The sequence below is a fragment of the Lagopus leucura genome, unplaced genomic scaffold, assembly GCF_019238085.1.
Source record: "Lagopus leucura isolate 7727_CA_CO unplaced genomic scaffold, USGS_WTPT01 Super-Scaffold_54, whole genome shotgun sequence".
Classification (NCBI taxonomy): Eukaryota; Metazoa; Chordata; class Aves; order Galliformes; family Phasianidae; genus Lagopus; species Lagopus leucura.
In genome coordinates, this window is record NW_024962251.1 from 3,299,781 (window position 1) to 3,313,851 (window position 14,071).

A 14,071-nucleotide genomic window follows, 5' to 3' on the forward strand; every position below is an offset into this window, starting at 1 on the left:
AAATTAATTTAAATCATTATGGTTCTAGTTTGACTACATGTGGTTTTGTGTAGGTATAGACTGCTACACAAGGGCATGGCAACTGTGACTGGAAGTCTTCTGTTTGCTTTTTTATTTTTCATACAAACTCAGCAAAATACTGATTTCTTTTTGAGCTTTGAATATGCTTTGTTGAATTTACATATTGATAGAAGACTTTCCACTGGATTCCATGGCAACTCCAGCCCCAGGCATTGGGCATGTCTGTGGTGATGGAGACAGGCTGCCCTCAGCCCCAGCAGCCAAATCCCACCATCCAAAGTCTGTGTGTTAGTTTCCTTTTCACGCCTGGAAGGAGATAAGGATGTATATTTAAAGTGCATGGGAGATTTTCATTCTCACTGAAATACTGTAGACCATGGCTAACAAAGGTAGTGCCTTCTCTGAACTCTCATATTTTTGTTTTGACAGATGACAAAGCATTTGAATAAGAAGAGAGTCATGAATCCCTATTATCTCCAAATTTAGCTGTTCTGTTTTACATGCTGGCATGTCACAGAACTAGTGATTGCTGAATCACATTTCTAAACATGAGACTTGAGGGCAGAGAATGCTACTAACAAGATCCCAAGGTAGAGGAGGAAACGTTTAATGTAATATGGTCTTTACAATGCGTGGTCGTGAGAGAGAGAGAAAAACACAGTGGTCCCCAACATAGCATACTTTCTTTCTTAAGAAGCTTGATATTTAGGTGACTTTTTACAGGTAAGCAAAACTGTCTGAGAACTCATCAGTTCTCTTGTATTTATAATCAAGTTAGCCTATTAGCTTGCAGCCAAGGTAGCTCTTTTCCAGCTTTTTCTGTCTAATCACTGGTGTTTTGAAGGGAGAAACTTTGGTCTCCAGCTCCTTCTTTAGTGAGACCTCAGTGGCTGTTTATTTTCACAAGGCCTTTAGGAACTCATTAGCTTTGAAATCTCATTCTTCTGTCCATGGACTGAGAAGACACTGATAGTATGGAGTGGTGTACATATCTGTGCCAGATGCTTTTTTTGCTTTGGGTTTCCAATTAAAAACAAGAGTATGAAGTTATAATTTAATAGCATCTTCTTTGTTGTTATCAAAAGACAATTCAGTATTAATTGCCGTATGGTTGTGATGCACGTGTGCGTACAACAGACCAGAGTAGAACTATAGATACAGTGGAATGATACAGTCAGAGAATGGCTTGGGCTGGAAGGGACCTTAAAGTCATCATGATGGTAAGAGGTATTTCCTTCTAAGAGTACTTATACTGAGATAACATTCATGATGGCAAAGTTTATGTGCCTGCCAGGAAATAACCTGTATCATGCAGCTGTGTGAAACAGACACACAAAGCTTTTACAATCCCTGGTGTATCATCTTGGGGACATATGTGAACGTCTCTTAAAGGAATACACCAAGGAATACAACTTCAAGAATAAAATGTCTCCTATGAAACCATCATGTTGCAAGGAGGAATCTGCCAACATGTGAATGTCACTTGTTGCCTAATTTGTCCTAATTACAAGTTTGATTAAATATTGATATTACAACTTCATAATGAGAGTAGTAATTCAGAAACATTATGAAAAGACTTTTCTTAGCGTGAGAGCCCTTTTTTAAAGTATTTCTAAAGCCTACATATGAGAAATAAAAGTATGATCTTCTGATGAAACTTTCATTCATTCCCCAGTGCTTCATCTTGCACCTTCATTTGTCAAAGATTTCTTGTAATGTGATTGCTGTCTGCAGGAAACTCTTTGTAGGTATTTAGCTTGATTTCTAATTAGCATAGTTAGTTAGTTATTTTCACCTTGGCATGATCACGTGCTCAAAGGCAGTGATGTATTTTAGTTGTCTCTTTTTTACTGAGTTAAATGAACACTAATTTCTAATATATCTATGTAAAAATATGTAATTACTGTTTTTTATCCTAAGCTAAGAAAATGAAGGCACTGAAGCATTTCTTTTTTTTTCTGCCCATCTAAGGAGAAGATACATGTTTGTACTTCTTAGCTAACATACATATCATTTTTTCCTCTTATAAGTGGATGCCATGTCAGGAAATCTTTACATTTTTAGTTGGTTTTAAATTTAAGTTTTAAGTGTGCTGTGCCTCTTATTCCCTCCTTATAAATATACTGCTTGAAAATAAATCTTGAGGAGCAATAAGATTTTAAGCATTAAAAAGAATTTGAGTAATATGACCTTTCCTATTTTGACTTTCAATTGCAATCTTTATCTATATAAACTTTCCAATAATCAGATCTTCCTGTTTTGCCATAAGTACAGCCTGATACAAAAAAAAAAGAGTATTAGCAAGTCAGCTGTGTACTATAGCTCTAGAAGGGTTGACCCTAAGATCTGTGATTCAGTCCTCAGAGCAATTGACTATGTCAGTCTGTGTTTCTATTCACATTTATGAGTTTGTTTGTAGTGTACATATTAACTTCATATTGTTTCTCTTTGGTTTAGCTTTCATTAGCAATAATACGAAGTAGTCATTTTTTTCTGTCCTCTGTTGCCTCTTCCATTTGGAAAACACTTAACCTTTTGCCAGGCACATTGATTCAAATAAAAGTCTTGGTACCCCCTCTGCAAAAGCCAAATATGTGCAGAAGTGTAAGAATGAATATCAAATTCAGTGGACGAACCTCTTATAATGGCAGTGATGCTTAGTGAAATGGTTCTCTTTCTTATGCATATAATTTACCTATAAGACTGGCTGCCACGTTTCAATTGAGTGAAAACAATTGAGTCTTTACAGTGAAGAGCTACAATTTTTGTAATCTTAAATTCAAAGTTCAGTCTTAAGGTGCTTTCATTAATGTGAAATTAGTAATAGATATTTCATTGTTTATGAACCCACTGATGAGAATAAGGTTGTAGATTTTATTTTTTAAAAAATCTCTTTGTGTCATAATTTGATAAATCATAGTATTCTTTCCTGGCTTACATGATATCATAGTGTATAATTTGTAGCTTTGTATTAAGCAAAACATTTGTAGAAGACATAAAAACATGTGAAGTCTGTGAGAATGTGAAACTGGTAGAGAATAGAGTGATGAGTTGCCAGTTTATATGCCCTTTTTATGAATGTTGTCCATGTATCTTCATTCTTGTCTTGTAACATCACTTCTGCATCAAGTTCAAATAGCTAATAACTGTTTGAGACTATTTAAATGTGATAGCTGATCCAAAAGTAATGCCTCCTATTTTAAGATGTTAGTCCATGATTCAGAGGTGAATGTTGGTGGTACGATAGTAGAGGCTGAACCTTCCTGCCACTATTCTGTTTCATTTTGTTGCCGTGTGACAGATGACAGTGGAGGGGCAGTCTGGCAGAATGGCATCTGGCATGAAAGTGCAGGTGGAACAAAGTTGTGTTACAGAATTCCTCTGTGCAGAAAAAATGGCACCCATTGATGTTCATCAGTGCTTGCTGAAAGTTTATGGAGGCCAAACAGTGGATGTAAGCAGAGTGAGGGACGTGTGGTGCATTTCAGCATTAGCAGCAGTGATATGAAAGACAAGTCACGTTCTGGGTGGCTGTGCAGATTTTTACAAGCATGGTGTGCAGCATGAGAAAATTTTGATTCTTGCTCACCTAGTTAACAGAGTTGGAGAAGGTAAACAAACGACCTTATTGCACAACTTAGCAAGAAATCAAAGTTTGAAAAGTTAAGCTTGCAGACTTAGTGTAAGCAAAACTGAGCAAGTCAGAAATAAGGAAAAAAGCCTCTTTATAAGTTTGTTATTACATCTGGACATTGAAAAGAGTAGAACTGCAAGTTAAAAATGAAATTACATACCTTTAGCATTGGATAGTAGTCTGCATTTGGAAGCATTGTGTTTTATGTTGCATTATGAAGCATAAACTGCAGTTGCTCATTGGCAATATTTTACATTCAAAGAAGGTGTTAGCTCAGTGTGAGAAAGGGAGCAATGATTTTGATAACAAAGCTTGTATCACTTTTGATAGTGCTAGTCATGGACTGAATGTAGAGGCTGAAATATATTCATTTTTTTCCTCTCGTGAAAGCAGGTACGCAGAACAAAGCCCCTGTACCTCTGTAGTAACTGAAAGAATTTTGGAAGTATTTCCCAAGACCATGCTTCCAAAACAGCCAAATCCTGAATTGCAGCATCTCTCTTGGTTCCACCTGCTCTGCCTCTTACATTTACCCAGTACATGAACCCGTTCCTACCTGAACTATGGATGTTGTTTGCCTGCGTACCGAAGAACCCAAAATCAAATTTTCAGTGACAGTCAGAACCACTGTAGAAGAGCTATATATATATTTTTTTCCTTTGAGATACTGCCATTTCTGCCATGGTTAATTGTGAATTAAAAAAGGTGGCGGTTGAAAGCATAATGGCTTCCACTCATATATTTTTAGACATTAAAAGATTATGGTATTCACTTCTGCAAAATTTATAAATACAATTCCGCTCTCTGAAAAGGGAGGATTGTTTTGACCTTTACTTTGGTTTGTTTGCTTGTTCTCATGTCTTCTGCTTTTCCTATTGGACTGTCTTTTATCTCAATCCACGAGTTCTTGCACTTCACTTTTCTTATTTTCTCCCCATCCTGCGGGGAGAGAGGCAGGCAGGGAGTGACTGCATCGGCCTGAGCTGCCTACTGGGATTAACATATGACTATGGGTCCTATTTTGCCCTTTCTTAACTGTGTTTTCCCAGAGGCATCACTGGCTTGACTGATGGGCTCAGCTGCATCTGTCGTGGAACCCTCCCACCAATGACATCTTGTCATTTACTCCAGTGCTACTGGAAAGAGCAGTACTACAGAGATTTGTTTGAAGATAAGTCACAGCTCAGAACTTGATAAGGTTAAGTTTTATAGTGAAATGATTGGCACAACTTTTCCATCTCTTTCCACTTAAACACGTTTATTTGAAATAACTGAGAATTCAGCTTAATTGTTGTTGGTACTGGCGTTGCACTTGTGGATAATCTAAAGGATATCAATAATATTTAGGTACTGAAACCATATGTACTTTAATGAACTTTTAGTCCTTTCTGAAGAAACTGCAGAAACGATGTTAACTAAAATTACCTTTGCTGGTCTAGAAAGCTGTTTCGAAGTATGTTACTGGATAAGAAAATAACCATGAAATATTTTGAAATGTGGAGCTTGAAATGTGGAATCACATTCTCAGATGGGGGAAGTTCACATTTCTGAGCTAACAAGGTTGCTTGTATAGTTAATTTCCGTTCTTCAGCTGATTTTTTTACATACAGACTGATGCTGTGGAATTAACTGGAACTGCAACAGTGAAAATGAAAAAATGCTTTTCTGAAGATTGACAGAGTAAATCTCCTGCCTCTCTGCTACTGTTACATGAAAAATGTGACATCTTCTATGATTTCTCTACACTCTAGTTCTCCTCTGTGACAATTTACTGCTCTCCATTCTGTTTTGAGAGGCCTGAACATTTCTGCTTGTCCCTTTTAAAGAACATGTTGAATCATGATCATATTTAACTTTATATTGGTAAAAACTGCAGAGTCTTTCTTCAGCTTAAAAAGGCGATGATGTATGCTACTTCAGTCCTTTTTACTTGATTATCCTTGACACTTGCACAGTTGAGAAAAACAGTTATAGAAGAAGCAGATGGAAAAGACAGTCAAATCTACATTTTAATCCGCTTTCACTGATACTTCTTCATATTTTTTTTTTTTTATCCTGTCCAAAAATCAGATAAGTTGCACTAATCTGGGAGATGAATCAGTTATGATTCTTTGCCAGTATTATAGAGAGAATTCCCCCAGGGCGTGCAAAATTTTCTCTAATCATCATCATCTGTAATAATCGTAACTTTAGTTCTATGAGTATGCTATCTGGCAGAATATGTATATGTATATATACATATCCTTTGTATAATATCCTTTATATAATATAGAGATATTATATTATATTTTGAAATGTTATGAAGAAATATTATCTTTTAATTCTGGATGAGGTTATAAGTCTTAGCATTTATTTTGAGCTTCCTCTAACAGCTGGTAATGGCTAGATTTTGAAAGGGAAAAATGAACGCTCTTTCTGTAGAGCTTGTGTTTTATCATTTTAGAATTGTAGGTGTGTCTTCAGGTATACCAGCTGAAATTTTATATCACAGAATCACAGTATGGCCATGGTTGGAAGACACCTCAAGGATCATGAATCTCCAATCCCCCTGTCAAAAGCACAGGCACCAACCTCCCCATTTAATACTCAACCAGGCTGCCCAGGGCCCCATCCAATCTGGCCTTGAACACCTCCAGGGATGGGGCATCCACAACCTCTCTGGGCAGCCTGTGCCAGCAACTCAGTACTCTCTCTGTTAAGAACTTCCCCCTGACATCCAACCTAAACCTTCCCTCCCTCAACTTAAAACCATTTCCCCATTGTCCTGCTGTTATCTACTCTTTCAAAGAGTTGAAATTGATATCAGTTCAATATGTATGCCTTATTAGTAATAAATAGAGATGGTGAAAAATTTATTTATGATGGCAACCTGAAATTTTCATTTAATGCTAAAGCTATCCTAAAATGACCCTGAACAGCATCATATCAATCACAAAGTTGACTTTGGATGAAAATGGAGCATCTCAAAACTGGGATATTTAAACATAATGAGCAAATACTTAAATAAAAATTGAAAATTCCTATGTGTTGAAGTTCTGATGTTCACTTCCTTAAGTGAATGAGATTCTGCCAGTCAGTCAATTGGAGAGGGTCCAATGCATGGGTAACAGACCTAAGGTACCAACACTGCTGACTGAAATATTCCAAGAGATAGATTTATCTTGCATTGAAAAATGAAGGCTTAGCAGTTCCTTTTTTTTTTTTTTTTTTTTTTTTTTTAATTATTATTATTCAAGTAAAAAAGTAGGTAAGAATTTGCAGTGTCCACCTGCATTGGAATACATATAACCACTGTTGCGAGCTTTAGAATTAGAATGTCTGGCTAAGGATGACTGAACATTGCTTACAGACTTTGTGGCTGGTTCTTCTTTGTGGTTTTTGAAAACAGCCTGAACAAATAACTTTCTGAAATCGTATTACATATTGCTGATTTTACTTTGAGCTAGAGGGAAGGGCACAATGTCTTCCTGAAATCCTTTCTAAGCTGCTCTGATTAAAACATGTTCATAACGTACTTCAGTATTTCAGTGATAAGTTGGGATGGGGAGGGGAAGATCTGGGGGAATGGGGTACCTGAATTAAAATACTGCACAGCAGCAGATGTGGTATATCTTCTGACTGCACTGCTATTGTCAACACTCCCTTTTCCCCTCCAAAACAAAGCAAACAGAACCTTGTGCGTTTAAAATGTTTTGCTTCTGTGAGGGCGTAATTAAAACCTGTGTTGTGCATTTTCTAATTCACTGTAGCAATTAGGAAAAAAAAAAAAAAAAACAACCCAAACAACAAAACAAAAAAACATTTATGTGAATTCAGACTGTTGATTCTCAAGTTGAAAAATTCTGGTTAAGCTGCTGCTAAAAATCAAAGCCCTAATTGAAAGAAGCAGTGGAAGCAGAGGAAGTATTCACTGAAGAGTATCTCTCAGTAATATCCAAATGATAAGAGCATTTGTATGCACTAAAGAGGGCAGCCTGGGAACAGCCAGAGCACTGCAGTGTTGCACAGTCCTTTTCTCTACACTTTGCAGGTGACATTTCAGATCAGATGGAGCATGAACACTATCGTCATCAATTTGAATGAAATTACTAACACTCAGGCACAAATGATGGCAAGTATATTCAGAAGAAAATACATTACTAGCAAGTTTATATTCTTTCTTTTTGTATTTAACTAGAATACAATCCAGATCTTCGTTTTCTCCTGGCATTAGCATTTGTTAGTCTGGTTTGAATGATACTGTGTGTAACTCACGATCATCCATAGAAAAATCATTGACTGTAAAAGTTCAGAGATAGTTTTCTGCATAATGAATAATTTGTTCTTAGTAAGCAAGGACAGAATGCATTTTGCATCCAGTACAGAAGTTAGAGTCCTGTCTTTGCCAGGCAGGACTGCACCAGGGGGAATGCAGCATGAGAATCCAAGAAATTGAAGCTGTATATGTAACAGCAGTTTGGGACAGTCATACTGCTTTCAAAATACAAGCGCTTTTCTGCATGTATGGTTATGAGAAGGAAATAGTGGACATATCAAAAGGTTACACAAAGATGTTTTTTTTATCCTATGGCTATTAATTTTGTAATGTACTGATATCTGTGGCCCTGAAAGAGTAGAGCATACTCTGAAGTTTGAACTTGTGAGTAAGCCTTTCATTTTATAATTGGTCTTCCATGTGGGATGGAAGCACAGAGGTAAAATGTGTTTGCAGATCACATTACTGATACTCATAGTTGTGAGAATAGAGTGTCATAAATGCTGCATTGAATTTGAATGAGATGCATAAGAAAAGGAAAGACTAGCAATTTCTCACTGCTTACCCCTGATGAAATATAGCATACGCTTCATATTCATTTACACAGATACTGTGTGGGCATGATGCTGTCCTATTATTCAGTAAACCTTTTTTTCCTGTTCTTTGTGGAGAATGTTTTTGTTGGATGATGTTTTTCCTTACTCAGGATTAGGAGACTTCTCTCTGCTAACATAGGCATTCTACTAACAAGTCATAGAGAAGAGTTTTCAACAACAAAGGCTAAGGTAAAGGAGGGAAGTATAGATATAGTAATTTCTCAGTGTTTAGCCCTAGATTGTGATGAGATTTTCATAGCTTTGTAGTTTGTTTTTTTTTTTTAATAGTTGTGTACTTGTGGCAATTCAGACTGATACAGTTCTGAACAACTCTGATTTGCATTTTGCTTGTTGTTATGCATGAGAGAAACTGTTAATTAATTAGCCTTTTCTTTTTTTGTTGGCAATTACTTTCTGTTTTTTAGACAGCTGTATTTATGATTTTATCATGTTAACTAGGTATCTTCTAAGGTGATTGACTACAGCAGCTGAAAGAAAAATTCAGAGATACTTGTTGAACACATGGGCAGAAGATAGTTCTTTGAAGAGTTTCTGTGAAAGAATTTCAAGAACTCTGATGTTCTTCAAGTGTTGTTTTCTGCAAATTATATAGATTCAGTACACAGCACTTATTTTTAAAGAAGGTAATGGAAATGTTTTTTTCAAGCTATGATAGTGCCAACATAAAATGCCTATAGTGACTAATGTTTCTTGGTGTAAGATGTCTATCTGTGAAAGGCAAAAACAGTCTTTCTCCTATCCCTAGAGTTTTATCCATTCTCTTGGGAAACAGAGTGAGCTTGGTAACAAACAGAACAAATATGCACTTTTCTGACAAATGTCTTCAAGTGTTTTCAAATTATGATGTCTGAACAAACTTTATTAACTTCTTTTTTGTTGTCTCCTATTATCCAGTAGGTCAAGGATTGCTGTTTGAGATAAAGGTCTTCCAGATGTGAAGAAAGCTATTCAGCACATCTTGAACACAATTACAGTTCCTTAGCAAGTGAAAACAGTGGATCTCTTGCTGTAGTTTTCAAGCAGATAAATTATTGACATAGAGATGCCTTTCTTCTCATTGTGTTTAATGCAAGATTTTGTGACTATTAGTATTTGATAAAATGCCTTTTGGCAATCAGTAGAACTTTTGTGAAGACCCATTAACATAGGTGGGGGATAATCATCTAATTAAATGAATGACTCCTTTAATGTTTCCAGAAATACTTCACATATAATTCTTAAAGTTCAAAAAATGTTTCAATGGAAGAGTTGGTTGTTTTAATGGTAGAAATGACATTTGTTTTAACAATTTAATAGGAGTGAAGGATTAGTTATAGAAACTTATAGCTCACAGAACTATAGCATCATGCAATGGCATGGGTTAGAAGAGACCTTAAAGACCATGTAGTTCCAGTCCCCCCTCCTCTGGGCAGGGTTGCCTTCCAGTAGATCAAGCTACCTGGGCCCCATCTAATTTGGCCTTCAGCACCTCCTGGGGTAGGGCATCCACAGCTTCTCTGGACTGTCTGTGCCAATGCCTCACGTAATTCTTGTGCTGGATGCACCAGACCTGGGCGTAGTGCTCAATACCCTCCCTCTCCCTGCTGGCCACCCACTTTTAATGCAGAGCAGGATAAGGTTGACCTTGGTGTGTCAGTTACACATGTCTATTTTCTGTCATCAGTAAACTTGCTCTGTGTTTTGTCATTTGGATCGTTGATGAAAAGGTTGAACACTATTGCTGCAACATCCACTCATGGGGTTCTTCATTTGTGAGAGGCTAGTCTACCTCCAGGTAGACTTCCTGCCACTGGCTACATGTGGCATTTTTTGTCACTTATGGAGTTGTTTTGAGATAAGTGTTTGTTTTATGTACATCTTGGTTTCACTGAACGTATGCAGCTGTACCTAGGATATTAACAAAATCACTCATACTTCAACTGTGCTTCCCATTGGGAAGAATGAATCTAATAGAAAACCACTAGTGGCAAAAATAGGTAGAATATGACAAGATTATCATATGCAAGGAAATAGTGCTTCGCTTTAGAATAGGCCATTTCACAGTAGCAAAACTGATTTCTTTTTGCTTGTTTGAGTCATATCAACTTTGACACATAGTTCAGAGAAGGTTAATACATTTTTCACATTCCATTAGATTTTGGCACAGCAGCTGTTCTATGTGAGCTTTTCGGACTGTGTTTTGCATATTCTGGGACAATTGATCTGGCCACGCAGAACAGATGTTTTAAGGGATTATAATTACTGAGTGTTTAAAGTTCAAAAAGTTTATTGGTATACCTGCCCCAAACTATAAGTCCTACATCTCTTCAATGGAGCACCTTTGATGAATAAGCCTACTTCAAATCTGCTTTGCTTTCTAAACTACAAGGATACTGAAAACTGTTACCATTAACAGTACATTAGAATGTCATTTAATTGTTTTAAAATTGAAATTGTTATATGAGACAACTAGAACAAACAAAAATCATTACATTCCTGCTACCAGTTAAGTCATGTGATCAGCATTCAAGCTTAACAAATACATGTGGAAGATTTGCCTTTTCTGTGTAGAAGAACTGTACTGGCTATTTTCATAAGTAATTTTAGGCTTTTTTAATGTCCTTGATATGTAAAATGTAAATGAAAAGCAGAAGTTGCTTCCCTGCATCTCTATTTCTGACCATGGATTATTGAAATCTACACTGAAAAGATTATTTTAGACTACTTCTGTATAGTCAGAAGTGCTGTGCACTTGAGTCCACTGGTGTCAGTGCCAGAAGGAACACTGAGTCGATGAAAGAAACTTGCTGATAGCACAAGCTTCCAACTTCTGTGCCAGTTTTATTGTTCCATGAAGACTACCTTCCACGGCTGAGAGAATTCTATTAGTGTAAAATATCAGGCTTCTGTTGTACTGCTTTGGGAAATAAACATAACTAGCTCTTTGAAAAACAAAAACTGGACAGTGGAGTTTGGTTTTGAAGACAGATATGTGGGTAGATTGTTTCAGATAAACTGTTATTTGCAAAGATTGGAACAATGTATTTTTGAATATACATGTATACAAAAATAGTTGTAATCTTGCAGGGCAGTTTCCCAGTCTGTCAGTACAACTAAGTGTAATATAGAAAAGGATAAAAATTTGATTGATTAAATAACTGGAAACTTAGAGTGACTGACTCAGCACTTCCAACAGTTTGGTACTCAGCTCTGTTCAGAGATTCTCAGTTCAGCCAAAAAGTGCCTACGGAAGTTTATCTAGAGTGAGCACATAATTTAAGTTTCTGTAGGTCATCTTGAATTAGAAGGTCCCAGTCTAGTATAGATTGTGTTGATGTCTCTGTGTTGTGAGTAGATAATTAATAGATTTACCAATATTCAGGACCAAAGTTGTTAAGTAAAAGTCATGAACGATTTGAGATATTGGAAAAAGTGATTTTTTTCCTGTTTTTGTGCAAATGTAAAATTGATGACTGTCTCAGAAGTATCCTCTGGTATTCACTGTGGGTGAAATCCAGGTTGCTGTCTGGCTGTGCTCAGGTACTCATTTGCAGCTCTCTTTCCTTTGATTTGCAGCCTGAATGGTCAGCTGTGGATTAATGGGTGTTCTGGTCTCAGAGTTCACAGTAAAGGTCCATCCCAATAAGAAAGTATTTTGAAGAATATTATATCTGCTTTGACTTCAAGTGTTGTTTAAATTAAGACTTCCACACGGCTAAATGTCTTGAAATTCTTACAAAGCAGATGAAAAAAATATAGTAGAATTTGGAGCATTGGTCAAAAGTCTGATTTACCATTTTGCAAACTGACTTTTATTTTTTATTTTTTAAGACATTTCAGGTATGCAAAGAATGACTTAAAGTATGCACATGCATGTTAGTGTATTCACAAATCCAGGTAAAATGAAATTCAAAAGCTTAAGCTTAACCATCTTGAAGATAATACACATCCAAGTGCAAACTGCAGAAAGAATAGGTTTTAAAAGTGACTAATGTGATTCTGAATTGATATACTTCAAATCATCATGAATTTTGTGTACTGGGAATATATATGCTGAATTTCATGGAGATAACTGATGGAATGCAGTAATAAAGCTTACACGAATTAGAACCATAGATGATTGCATAGCCTTCATAAAACAAAGATTCTTTTTTCAGCTTCACCCAAGAAATTGCTGGTATTTAAGCCAGAATTTTAGATATCTTGAGTTCTGTAATATGCTAAATATGAAAATCCTAAGCCATAAAGTGTAATTCAAACTTTTCCTGTCATTACAATTGTTAAAAAGTGTTTTTTTCTTTTTCTCTGTACTAATCTAAGCTGTGGTATTGAGTTTCAGTTTGTGCATACTTCAGTAGATTGAGCAGACTTTGATTTTATGGCACATCTCCAAGGACTCATCCTGAGTGGTCATCATAGTAGATGGCCAAGAAAGAGTGTTTTGCCTTTTTTTTTTTTTTTTTTTTAAGTCAAAATACTTGAAAAATAGTAGGAAGTGAATCACTTGTGTGTGAGTTGGGAGAGGTACCCTGAGGCCAGATTGATTCCTGGAGTGATTTTGATCAGTGTTGTTGAAGGATAACAGAATTAGATGTTTAGGAATTATCAGGAAGTTCAATTTAATTTCATATTCTTGTTCTCAGTGAGAAATTATTTTTTCTGTTTATATTCGTACTTAATGTTACGTAAGTTTTTATTTTTCAGCCTGTTAGTGCCATTTTCACAAAATGGCTTGATCTCTTCTCAAGTCATGATTTGTAAATGTCAATGTTACCAAATCTTTTGTGTACTGAATACTGTATACCTTCGTAAAGCTTTTAAATCTGTGTCATTGTTTAGGTTCTGATTTGATTACATGTTTAGGTTATCACAAGATTTTGTTGAGTAAGGAAGTTTTCTAATGTAGGTCAGGAAGATGCTAGCTATGTAGAAGGGAACCACTCGTGTATTGAGTTAGGTGCCTGATGCAAGAGTCATGCCTTCAGGTTTAATTTATGACTTCTTTTAGGTTCCATTTATATTCTGCTAGTTTTAGTTTGTTTTGTAGAAGAGCTTAGAGCAGTTACAATTAATGTTAAGATTTGTTTTATAATTGGTGAATTTTGATGTAATTTCTGGATTATAACCTTATGTGAGAAGCTTTTTCTTCTGAATTCCTATTTCAGCAAACAAGCAAGTAGTCTAATGACATACATGGCAATGGCTAATTTTTAGTTTGATACTTTTGATGTCCTATTTTTTTTTTTCCTCTGGCAATCATCTAGTTGTTTTATTCTCAATTATATTTTTCATTAAGTAGTAACTGTGATGAGGCATGTTGCTTTCGTTACATCATGGAGAGATTCACTTGCAAGTAATAGTATAAAGTTCATCCTTCTTGATGAAACCCAGATGGTTTTTAAAGTATTTCTGAAATGAACAAGAAAACTGGTTACTAATTAGTTATTACACTGAATAATTACAAATATTTTAAGAATAACGGCGTGGACCACAATTTTTATTTTTCATTTTTTCTCTTAAAGGAGTCCAACTCCTGACTCCACACCAAAAATTTAAATACTCAGA